Source organism: Lissotriton vulgaris, chromosome 12, assembly GCF_964263255.1.
Source record: "Lissotriton vulgaris chromosome 12, aLisVul1.2, whole genome shotgun sequence".
Lineage (NCBI taxonomy): Eukaryota > Metazoa > Chordata > Amphibia > Caudata > Salamandridae > Lissotriton > Lissotriton vulgaris.
In genome coordinates this window covers 702,151,923-702,163,940 of record NC_141700.1, presented here as the reverse complement: position 1 = coordinate 702,163,940, position 12,018 = coordinate 702,151,923, and positions in this window count along the sequence as shown.

Genomic DNA, 12,018 nt, shown 5'->3' with positions numbered 1-12,018 from the left:
GCCCCGGATTCAGGGGGAGAGCCCCCCCAAATGTATGCACACATAAAATAGGAGTGGGTGTGTTTTGTGGGGACAGTGCTGTGCCAGAATAAATCAAAACATTGCCCAATAATGTGAAATATTAGGTGCGCTTTGCTTCTGCATGTCATATCCCAAGGCAGCACAGTAAAGAGTGAAAATATGTGGTCTGCAATCTCATTACATTACCCATCCGACACTGTGTAACAGATCCCATTGGTATTTCATTTGTTATGTGATTAAACAAATACTACTATCAATGTTAAAACAATGTAAAGTGCGACAATGTATTTCTCTGTAAAAGCAAATGGAATATAAAGGTGAAGGGATGTGACACTATGAACCTAGGTTTAAGTCGCCTCAAATTCCTGTGATTCTGGACAAGCCACTTAATTTCACCATGTCTAATAGAAACAAGTTTGGTGTGTTACAGTGTCACTGTCACAGCATTTTACCATTCATGCATAGGTTGGCATGTAACGAAGCAGTGCTTTGAAACATTGGCTAGTAAGCCCATTAAAAACATGGAAGTTAACTGAACGAAGACACAAGCACTGTGCCTCCCAAATGGAAGCCACGCCTGAATCAACACACAATTTTAAGAAAAAGAGGGGACGGCGAGATAGTGTTCTCATATTGCAACACTAGAGTTCTGACACGATTTCTCATCTGTGTTCCTCGCACACACGAACTATTACACAAATCTCTGATTACCAGCTTTATTGGTCAAGTGCGGATGTATGTCGGAACAATGAGTTCCTCTTCAACGACTACCTTTACAATGCAGTCTCTACAAAGACAGTGCCTAATGCGCGATTTGCTTAATCACTCATTACTTTACCACACATTTTTCTGGTTAAGGCAAGCATGGAAATCAGCTATCTGTGGTTAAGCTTACCACCCCCTCTCCCTCCTCCCTTGAGCCCTAAATGCACCCCCATGCTCTGAAAAATTACCCCGAACCCCCACCCCCTCTAAACACTACTCCTAATTCCCCCACCCCCTAAAAACTACACTGAAAACCCCACCCCCTAAAAATACCCTGAACTCGGCGAGCTGTGAGGAGGAGCTGCGAGCTGTGAGGCAAGATGGCCACGGACGGGTTGTGCTGAATGGTCGCACCAGACCTCTCTCCCGTCGACACCGAGATGCTGTGTTTTTCATAATATGTTAACGACCCCCGGTGGCCCCTGAGTGGTGGTGGCATGCTCGACTAACAACCTACGCCTCGGGGCACCCTGTCAGCGCGGTGCTTAAAAGTAGATTGTTAGCGGAACTCCTGTGGCTAAAGGAAAAGCTCAGTAACTTTATGAGTTCCTTCGGATCTAAGCGAGTACTACATCAGCAGCCGTCCAAAATGCCCCCGCGCCCTGCTAAAGTCGACAAGGGGAAGGAAAGGGCAAAAGAGCAAGCGGATGCGGGAAAAAATGCCCCAACTGAAGAGGTAGTGCTTTCAGGGGGGCCTGCGAAGAACCAATGGGCAATAAGGAAAACGGTGGCCCCGCAGTTAAAGAAGAAGACGGAGCCACGGGGGAAACCCAGTATGATTACCGTTACTGATCAGAACAGCCCCGCGGAGACGCGAACTAGGATGCCGGGGAAACTTGCTGACGGAAGTGAAAAAAGCAAGCTCAGGGAAACCCCCTTCAGGCAGCCTACCTTGTCGGAGGTTTTCACTGTACGATCCGCAGGACGAGGAGACGGAATTCCAAGTAAACTCGGCGAAAGCAGCGGTGGAGGTCTCCGTGATGGTGGATGCGTCCTCGAGGACGCTGCAGACGTGCTGAACGCTAACTCTACCGTCGCTAGGCAACAGTCAGCCGCGCAAGCAGTGTTTCTGGGGCCCAGGATGCGGAACGGCTTCAGCAAGAGAGTGACTTGGTCTCGGTCTCAGTATTGGGAGGCACGATGGTGGAACAGGTGGGAAACACATCCAAAGGTGAGATGGGAAGCCCGGACATGATGGGTGCAATCATGTTGCTGGAAGAGGAGTTGCTCGCTTCAAAAAGTCCCAAGGCCACATGGGGGAGCTCGCTTAGCTTCGCAAACAAAGAAAGGCGTATTGATGGGGGCTCTAGAGACCAGGAAGTACTAAAAAAAGGCGATGTGGGCTCTGTTGAAGGAGAGCACTTTTTTTTCCCTAAACGAAGACTCTGATTCAGTGCAGCCTAGCGAGGAAACTTCAGAGGAAGAGGAATATGCTGAGAAGTATTCATCGTCAGGTTCTAGCTCTTCAGGTACCTATACAGGCAACAACACTACCCAGAAGAAAAGACAGTCAAAATTGAGCAGACAGTTGGCGGGGTCCCCGGGGGGCACGGAGAAGGGGTTACTTTGGGATTATTCAGCAACCTCCCAGACATGTCAGGAAGAGGATTTGGCTGGGTCTTCAAAGCGCAGTGCTTCATTTGAGATTTTGTTTAATATGTTAAAGCAAATGCAAGCTGAGGCTAGGTCAGTGACCTGGAAAGCAAGGCAGGATTCTAAGAAAATACAATTGACATTGAGGAAGACGAATAAGCTCTATGATGAACTTGTTGGTAGAGTCACGGAGGTGAAAGAGCGAACGGGCAAGCTTGAAGATGATCTTTGTAACTGGCAGACCTTTAAGTCAACACAGGAGAAGATGTCAGAAGACCTCAAGTGGAAAATGGAGGATTTTGAAAATCGGCAAAGACGCAACAATGTTAGACTTTTGGGTGTGGCTGAGAGGTTGGAAGGGCAGGATACCAGGCGCTATGTGATTAACTTACTCAAGGGAGATTTCCCGGAGTCCCAGTGGCAGTGGGACAGGGAGATCCAGAGGGCGCATAGGTTCCCCTTCACTCAGAGGAAGGTGCACGGCGCAGAAGGAGGGGGTCATGCGTCCTTTCCAAGAGCTATTCTAGTCTGCGTAGGGAACTTTTTGTTACGGCAAGAAATCATCGAAAAAGCTAGGCCTGACAGTAAGAGATCTTTTGAGGGCACCACTTTCTTTGCTAGGCCAGACTTTTGTCACGTGACGGTCGAGAGAAGGTGGAGGTTGAGGCAGATGATTTCACAATTTCAGGCTCTGGGATCAGAGGCCTATCTATTGTTCCCTGCCAAGCTGAAAGTAATCACGAAAGGGAGAGTTAGAATGTTTTTATCAGAGATTAAAGCACAGCAGTTCATGGAAGAGCTGAAAAAATAGGATGTATAAAGAATAAATTTGAATTGCTGGGTTGGTAGCGTATTAGCAATACCAAGAGTCATGCGGGTCTTATAAGGAACAAGGGGTTTTGAGGGTTTCTGAGGGGGGTATTAGTTGGAGGGTGATGATGGGAGAGGGGCGCGACTGACGCAACCCAAAAACAGTCACGTATAGGTTATCCTGACCTATTTGCCTGTAGTGGGGGGGGGGACAGTAGGGGGGGAAGGGCAAGGGAGGGGGTAGGGGTTTTAAACACGGTCAAAACTTTTGGTCTTCCTGGTTTGATAACGCACATTTCACTGGGTGTGGGGTACAGTACAGGCAGTACAGACAGCGCATAAAGAACGCAGGATGTTGTTTTCACATTTTTTCTGTTGTAGGATGGTCTATGAGCTGGGATTTATTTGACGTCCTTTAATGCCTTGTAAGATTGCTTCAATTAATGTATGCGGCCTCAATGATTCAAATAAGAAATTGAAAGTAGCAGGATTGCTGAGAGCTCTCCAATTAGACCTGGTATGTCTCCAGGAGACTCACATTGAAGCAACACTGGTATATCTTTTGGATCAGTTGGGGTTTGCAGTATTAGCAGCCAGTAAACAAGGAACTAGGACCAGAGGGGTGGCAATCTTGGGGAGAAGTAGGGATGTAGTGGTTCGCAGGAAAAAGGAGGATCAATGGGGTAGGTGGGTCATAGTGGAAATATGTTTTAAAGGGGTAAGGTTTACCTTGGTTACAATATATGGCTCCACCGATGATGATCCTGATGTCTGGCAGTTCATGGATACGGAACTTGCTCAGTGGCCAGAGCCCATTATATGTTGCGGGGACTTCAACATCCATGACCCAAAAAGTTCATTTGCAGAATCGGGGGGAGATACACAGGGAGAAAGAAGAAGTCATACAGAGCCCTGGCTAGTATGGTTCAGCACAATTATTTAGTTGACCCTTGGGTGAAGTTACATCCCTTCTTGGATGGTAGCACTTTCTTTTCTGCTCCACATAAAATTTTGGTCAGACTGGACTATTTCTTAATTTCTAAGTCTTTAATTCCTGGTGCACAGGTGGAAAAACAACCCAGGATTATCTCAGATCATAGTCCCCTGGTGTTAACATTTAATATGCCTCTGGTCCAGAGTAGGAACACGCAGTGGACTTTTGAACGTATCATATTAAAGGATGTGGCTTACCAGAAGCATATGGAAGCTTGGATAACATTTTTCTGGGATATTAATAGAGGCTTGGCATCTCCAGGGGTGGTTTGGGACTGTTTCAAAGCTGGGGTAAGGGGGGAGACGCTGAGCTATGTGTTGGCAAGACGGAAAATGGAAAAAACTAAAATAGAAGAAATTTGGCAAAGGCTAATTGTAGAAGAAGAAAATCTAGCTACAGCTATAAAACAGAATGTCTTACTGGAGCCCTTTTTGCTTAAAATCATAACTCTTAAAGGTGATGCTATAGAAGGTATTACCAGGAAAGCAGCCGAGAACTATATGGCTAAAAAGCAGGATGCGTATGAATTGAGTGAGAGAGTTGGTCATATCCTGGCAGTGCGAACTAGTCAGCGTACAGCTGCGGCTGATATTAAGGAGATTCTGGACCCACAGGGAGATTCTGTTATAGATCCAGATTTGATAAAAGAAGTTTTCAGGAATTTCTATGATGAGTTATATTCCTTGGGTGATGTAAGGGGCCTAGCAGAGATAGATAGCTATCTTAGCGACATTCTTTCCCCCTACTTGTCTCCAGAGGAAAGGGAGATATTAGATGCTCCACTGCATTTGGAGGAATTTATTGGGGCTTTGGGTAGCCTGCCCTCAGGGAAGGCGGCTGGGCCAGATCAAATCCCGGTCGAATTTTATAAAGTGTTTCAAAGTGTACTGTTGGTTGACATGTTTGATATTATGCTACATACACAACGGGGTGGTCCACCTCCAGAGTCTTGGGGGGGGGGGGGGATATTATAGTTATTGCAAAAAAAGGGAAGCCTCCAACACTCCCTAGCTCATGTAGACCCATTACCCTGATGAATTCAGATGTTAAAATATATTATAAAATGCTGACAAAAAGGCTAGCAGGGAGTATTGAGCATCTGGTAAGCCCATCACAGCACAGCTTTATACCTGGCAAGGGCACTACTCAGCATGTCAGAATGGTGGTCACTATGTTTGATGCCGCAGGGGTCCTGGGCGATCCTATCGCGCCACTTTTTTTAGACGCCGAAAAGGCCTTTGATAGGGTCGCCTGGGAATACCTTTGGGCAGTCTTGAGGTGGAGTGGCATAGGTAAAGCCTTTATAACAGCTATACAAACCCTGTATAAAGATCCAACCGCAAAGATCAGAGTGAATAGGGGGCATTCAGATGCAGTTAAAATTAAAAGGGGGACGAGGCAAGGGGGCCCGTCATCCCCACTGCTTTTTGCATTGTACCTTGAGCCATTGTTACGAAGATTAGAAAGAAATGAAGGGTTTCCACCAATGATACTGAATGGCTGCATAGTTAAATCTCTAGCTTATGCCGACGATGTGGCTATACTGACCCCTGATCCAGACACAGCTATCATGGGGGTTGAAGCGGAGGCTTATTTGTTTGGACAAGTATCGAGGTTATAGTTTAAATAAGTCCAAGACTCAGATAGTTAGGAATGGTTACACTAGGAGTATCGATACCAGGGTGGTTAGTTCAGCAACATATCTGGGGATATTAATTTCTGCGAACTTGGATACTGTGGTCGAGATCAACATGGCGCCATTACTGGCTAAAGTTAAAAAAGATTTAGAAAGAATGAATAACCTACATCTTTCTTTGGTAGGGTGCACTAATGTTGTGAAAATGGGGATCTTACCAAAGTTTCTTTATTTATTCAGATCGATTCCCCTACTTTTTGAAGCCAAATGGTTTAACACGCTTGAAGGTATTCTAAATATGTTCATATGGGCTCATGGAAGAACTCGGAGGGCCTATAGATTTATGTCTCTACCAAGAGAAAGAGGGGGCTGGGGTGCTCCGGATTTTAGATTGTACTATCTTGCGGCAGCCCTGCAATATATGCAGGGATTGATTGGAGGGGGTGGTATCCTACAGAAAATAACAACTATGTCCACGGAAGTATATGCAGTAGTGTTAGGGCAAGAGGCAGAACATTTTTTCTTATACCACACTGAGCTAGGATACCATTTAAGACTCTTAGTGCGGCCCTTAAAATATGGAATGCCTTTCTGAAAAAGTCGGGCTTGGGTAGATACAACAGATATATTAAATTATATAATAATAAATCCTTTCTCCAGAAATATTTTCTGATTCAGTAATGGCTGCCTGGGAGGATAAAGGAATCACGCAGATTGGTGATCTAAGGAATTCTGAGGGAGTAGTACAGTTTGGAGACCTTGTCAGTAGATATAATGTAGACAGAAGGCATTTTTTTAAGTATCTACAGGTTAGGAGCTTTCTGAGCAACAAACAGGGGGGCCCAGCAGGGTACAATTGCAATGATTTTATGGAGAGTATAATTACTGGTGGGGAGCCTACGATTAGATCAGCATATGCATTTTTAGCTAGAGGCAAACCAGACGATATGGATAAACATAAGAGTAAGTGGGCAGAGAAATTAGGGGTAGAACCTGAAGCTCTCCAGGAGTCATTGGACTTGGGCTGCACTATCCTGTGTTCAGCTCCCCTGCAATCCCAGCAGTATAAAACCTTATATTCACTCTATCATACGCCAGCTAGGATCGCTAAATGGAGGGGCACTGAGGGGACAACTTGCCCTAGATGTAATTCCCCTGAAGCAGATATTGTCCACATTTTCGCTACCTGTCCACAACTACACACTTTAATTAAAGATATAGAGGGCTTTTTGGATAGGTCATTAGGGATACAGATAATCCTAACTCCCATTTTGATTCTGCTGGGAATTGGACCAGACGGAAGCAATATTATATAGAATGAATTTATGTTTATGGTAATGGCAGTCTATAGATTAACTTTAGCCAGGGCTTGGCTTGATAAGACTCCCCCGCTTATGCAAATTTGGTTGGCGAATCTAATAGCTGCATATAATTTGGAGAAGCCTATATATGATAGGAAGGGTAGGGTAGGGAGAGCTCGGGGTGTAAGAATATGGGAGCCTTTAGCTCGATGGAGGGATGGGATAGGGTACTAGGAGAGTTTGTTTGTGATTTGGATTTTGTTTAATTTTGATTTTGGTTTAATATTGTGGGGCGTCAGAATAATCAAATTACAACATAGTGGTAATAATCCAGGACTTGTTTAAAGCTGGAAAATGCATGTACTGTATTGATATAAGGATGTTTGTGTAGCAAACAAACTATTGAATGTATAATGTGCGTGATGAAAAGTATAATAAAAACAGTTTTAAAAAAAAAAAATACCCTGAACTCCTACCCCGTAAAAACTACCCCGATTCCTTGCTACCTCCTAAAAACTACCATGAACTCCCCCACTGCCAAAAAGTGACCCCAAACTCCCTTCCACTCCCTAAAAACTACCACGAACCCCAACCCCCTGAAACTACCCCGAACCCTCCACCCCTTAAAAACTAGCCCGATCTTCTCTACCCCCTAAAAACTATCCCAAACACCCCCAACCCCCTTAAAACTAAAGAAAAGAAACCAGACAGCCATATATTTATCTGTCATATGCTTTCAAAAATAAATGTTAACTTGAAAAGAAAATTACTTGTGTGGCTATTTGAAAAGTGATGTTTAAAAAAACACAAGACTTTAAGTTGTGCCATGAATTTTACCGTGAGTTTTTATGAAGGTGATAAAAATAAATCCTCTCCTAACAAAACACGCGAATTGCAGCTACAATGTCAAATAAACATAAAATAACAGCAACTTTATATAGGTGACAGGAAATAAATCAATATCTACAAATGCAAGTGAAGTGCAAGCAAAATAAATAGTCATTTTTTAAAGATAGTTGCATAAGATAAAAAAGCAGCAACTATGACTTCATTATGTATAATATTTAAAATGCTTCACTTCTACTAGGAAAATACTCATTGTAAGGTGCTTGAGCCTCTCTGCATCTAACTCCCATGTGTGCTGTGGTTTGTGGTCTTCAACAGGAGGCCAGTTCACTCTGTTTTTTAGAGTCGCCTGACACACTGTGCTCTTACATCATCTGCCCCCCCACATACTTTCCACTTCATTCTGCCTTTTAAAAGGTCCATTGGAATCCGTTTCTTGCTGGTCCCCAGATAACTTCACACCGTTTCAGAACTTACCTGCACTCTGCCTTCCCATCTGACCTCTTCTAAACCTCGAATTATCAGACTTTATTTCTTAATGATTTTTATTGGCCTACAGAGCCCGTGGTAATCTCCCAGAAAAGAACAATGACTATATCTATGCAGCAGAGGAAGGGATGTGTTATAGCACAGAGGTGGAAAATAATGTGTGCTGTAGGCCCCAGCTGTTTGAGAAACCAGGACACTGCACTTTCCTCAGTTTCTACTAGGCCTGGACTAGCCGTGAAGGCATTTGGTATTTCCCCGGGAAGTTGGAAGGGTTGAGCCAGTTTTGTTACTGGGGGCCGGTTTTGCTGCGGTGCATAAATAACGGCCCCAATTACCACAAGCAATAAGCAAGCATAATCCCTTAACTTTTGTTTCCGGACTCCTTGTGCCAGCCAGTGCTTCACACTTGCACATCGCCCCAGAACCCCCAAACTACCCTTTAGTGGTCATGCCCGGTCATTATGCCCCGTGCGAGGGCTGGTCCGACAAAATTGCCAGGGCTGCTTTGGGTTCCGGCCCTGGTTTGGACACACTGTGTTTTCAGGAACTGGCTCGCCTATATGTTCAGCTGATTGAAAGAAAGACTCTTTGCAAGAGCTTCACTGACATTTGATGGGCTGTGCTGACCCAAAACAGAGCCGAGCACCTGTTTTTATGCACCTGCAGTGCCTGAAGGCAATTCCATTAACCAAATATTTCTTTGAGTTATTCTATTATTTTAAAGAGCGCACCTAAAACACAGAAAGAAACAGACCCTGCTCTTTGTTTCCAAGCAATACTATCTGAAAATCAATCCCTAAATTAGAGAAACATCTGGTTAAATGATTTCACTTCAGAGCTAAGCCATTCCATCCCATCATGATAGGGCTCCAGAGAGCAGAACTGGTTAGTGCCAGCTCCAGTTGGAGACCTATGATGTCCAAGTCCTCCATCAAGGTGTTCTTGGCTTCCTTCTTCTCACTCCCAATGCTGATGACGGCACGGGTCCCCGTTGACAGGTGACCGCGCTTCCAGCTTCACCACACTCCTCGGCGACCAAGATGGCTGCTGCCTTCAAGAAGATGGCCCTCTATACCTGGACCGAACTCTGTACCTTCAGACAGAACTCTGATCCTTTTGTTCATGCACCCCTGCTCACCTTAGTTTTACATTTCTGAGTCCCCGCGACCAGAAACTGAGGTTACAGACATTCTGTAGACATATGACATGCTGATAGGAGAAAGGAACCCCCAGGTCATATGTGAAAATACTTCATCATTTAGTTGCTGTCCTAAATTCTACTGTTGAGAGACTAAAGTGGAAATCCAGGTTGATTTTATTCATAAAATGAAAACAATAATAAACAAATGGGATTCATACTGCACAACCTTACAGGCCTTTTTTTGCCCTAAGGAGGCTCAAAAACACTTTGAGCGTTCTTTTATGCAAGTCTACCTCACTTCCTGTGACTATGGATTCGATAGTTTTACCTTGATCAAACGCCACACAGCGTCAGAGAAGTTGCAGGCAACCAATGTACGCCCTGGTTTGAGATTCTTATATGTGCTTTTAGAATCTTACAGATTTTACAGAAAAAAATAGGTGCACTGGTCCAAGTGGGGACTTTTTAATTCTTTTTTTTATTTTAGAATGTCTGCTTTAAATGAGTTTCATTTTTATCATTTAATGTATACTATTTCTATTTCAAAGAAGTGGTAAATGTCGGCTTACACACAATAAATAAATCATTATGTCAAGCTTTGCAACTGTTACACTATTAAAATCAGTGGTACAGCACTTATAATTCTCCAAAACAAGTAAGTACTCTTATATTATTCTTTTGATAGATGCACAAAGTATAGTTTCAGTTGTAGCGCTTTACCATTCCCGGACGTGTGGCAGAGCTAAAAGATTTACACGTTTGATTCCCTTAATCAATGTTTACAAAGAATATGCAAATAAAGCTTGGAAAAAAAGTGTAAAATGGCATATTTGCACCATTTCAAATGTTTCATCGGTTAGACGCCTCTCCTTCACACACATTTTTTAATTTTGGATTTTTTTATAGCGGGAACTCGAACTGCATGTATCAGAGCGCTTTACATGAGCACCAGTTGGGTCACGAACACATTCATCGTTGGGCACGGGGACATTAGGTGCCCAGAATCACAGGATGGTGCGCCCCCCTGCCGAGACTCATACGCGCTTCCCTAGGGCGACCGCTCTAGCCATTAGGCCACATAATCTCCCGCATGAATGTCCCATTCAAGTGGCAGATGAAGTGTTCGCTTTCAGGGTGGCTGGCCACGTCATTCGCACACGACAAGGAAAAATGTGCGCAAGAACTTTTCGTTATTGCACAGAAAAAATAAATTAGATGAATTATTGGTCGCAACTTAATGTTAAAGAGATCCTATTTATGTCCATAAGTAAGATGTAAGCCAAACAATGACGATTAAAATCAGGGTCTTATACCTGAATCTTTCACTACAAAATAGCGACAAAAATGTGGCAAATGCCTTTACAAATAGTTTAATTATATGTTATCATATCTGCCTCCGAATTCTCTGACAACACATTTCACGCTTACCTTGAAATACATTCATGTGAAAACTTGAGTAAACTATGTGTCAAGTGTTGCTCACAGCTTACAGCCCCATATTTAAGAGACCTGCGCCTGTACTAACGCCTTTGTATATCTATACACTTGTGTCAGTCTCACCCTTTTGCAGACAGAAGTCCGGTACGTCTGGATAATTCTCCCTGGCTCGTGCCACAATCCCAGGAGCCCTGGGAGGTCGCCACCCGGAAGAAGCGTTGGAGTGGTAATGAGGGCACTCGGGCAATGTCCGAGGGGCCGGTGTCCGAGCTCCAGCTGTGGGCTGCTTTTTTGAGCAGCCTGGGGGCCGATTTGGGCGGTTCTGAGTTGTTCCATGCCACCAACTGCCCAGTGGGTGTCTGAGTGGCCTTTCTGGAAGTAAATGGGTGTCCATTATCTCCCTTTTACCAAGGAGCAGAGGTGTCACTCCTTTTGTTTCCTGGACCGGCCCATTAATGTATGCCAGTGGCGTAACGAAACATGAGGGGGCCCCCCTGCAAACTACATGGAGGGGGCCCCCCTCCCAATCTCCGTGCCAGTCTAGAGCTCTCAGGCCAGCGACCCGCCATACTGCGGGGGATGCGGGCGATTGTTACACCACTGTAACTAATCCAGCCGTTATAAGTAACACTGGATGGTGGAGTCAAAGGTTGGGCTTAGTCTGCCCGCAGGCTATCATAGGTGGTGGTCCGTTCATTACAGGGCCCCTGCCATCAGTACGCCAGGGAAGTTTGCCCAATTCTAGGTGGGTTTCCCACGCGCACTCCCGGGAGCCTGCAGACTCCTGTCATGATATACAACATCGGGCCCACTCATCGTTCAGTTTTGACAAAAGTGCATCCACTACTCAGTAGACAATAGCAATCTTAAGAGGCATTGCATAGCTGCATACAGACCGTGACCCCAATTCCATCACAGTCTCTCTCTCAGTGAGTCAGTCTCTCTCTCTCAGTGAGTCAGTCTCTCTCTCTCAGTCAGTCAGTCT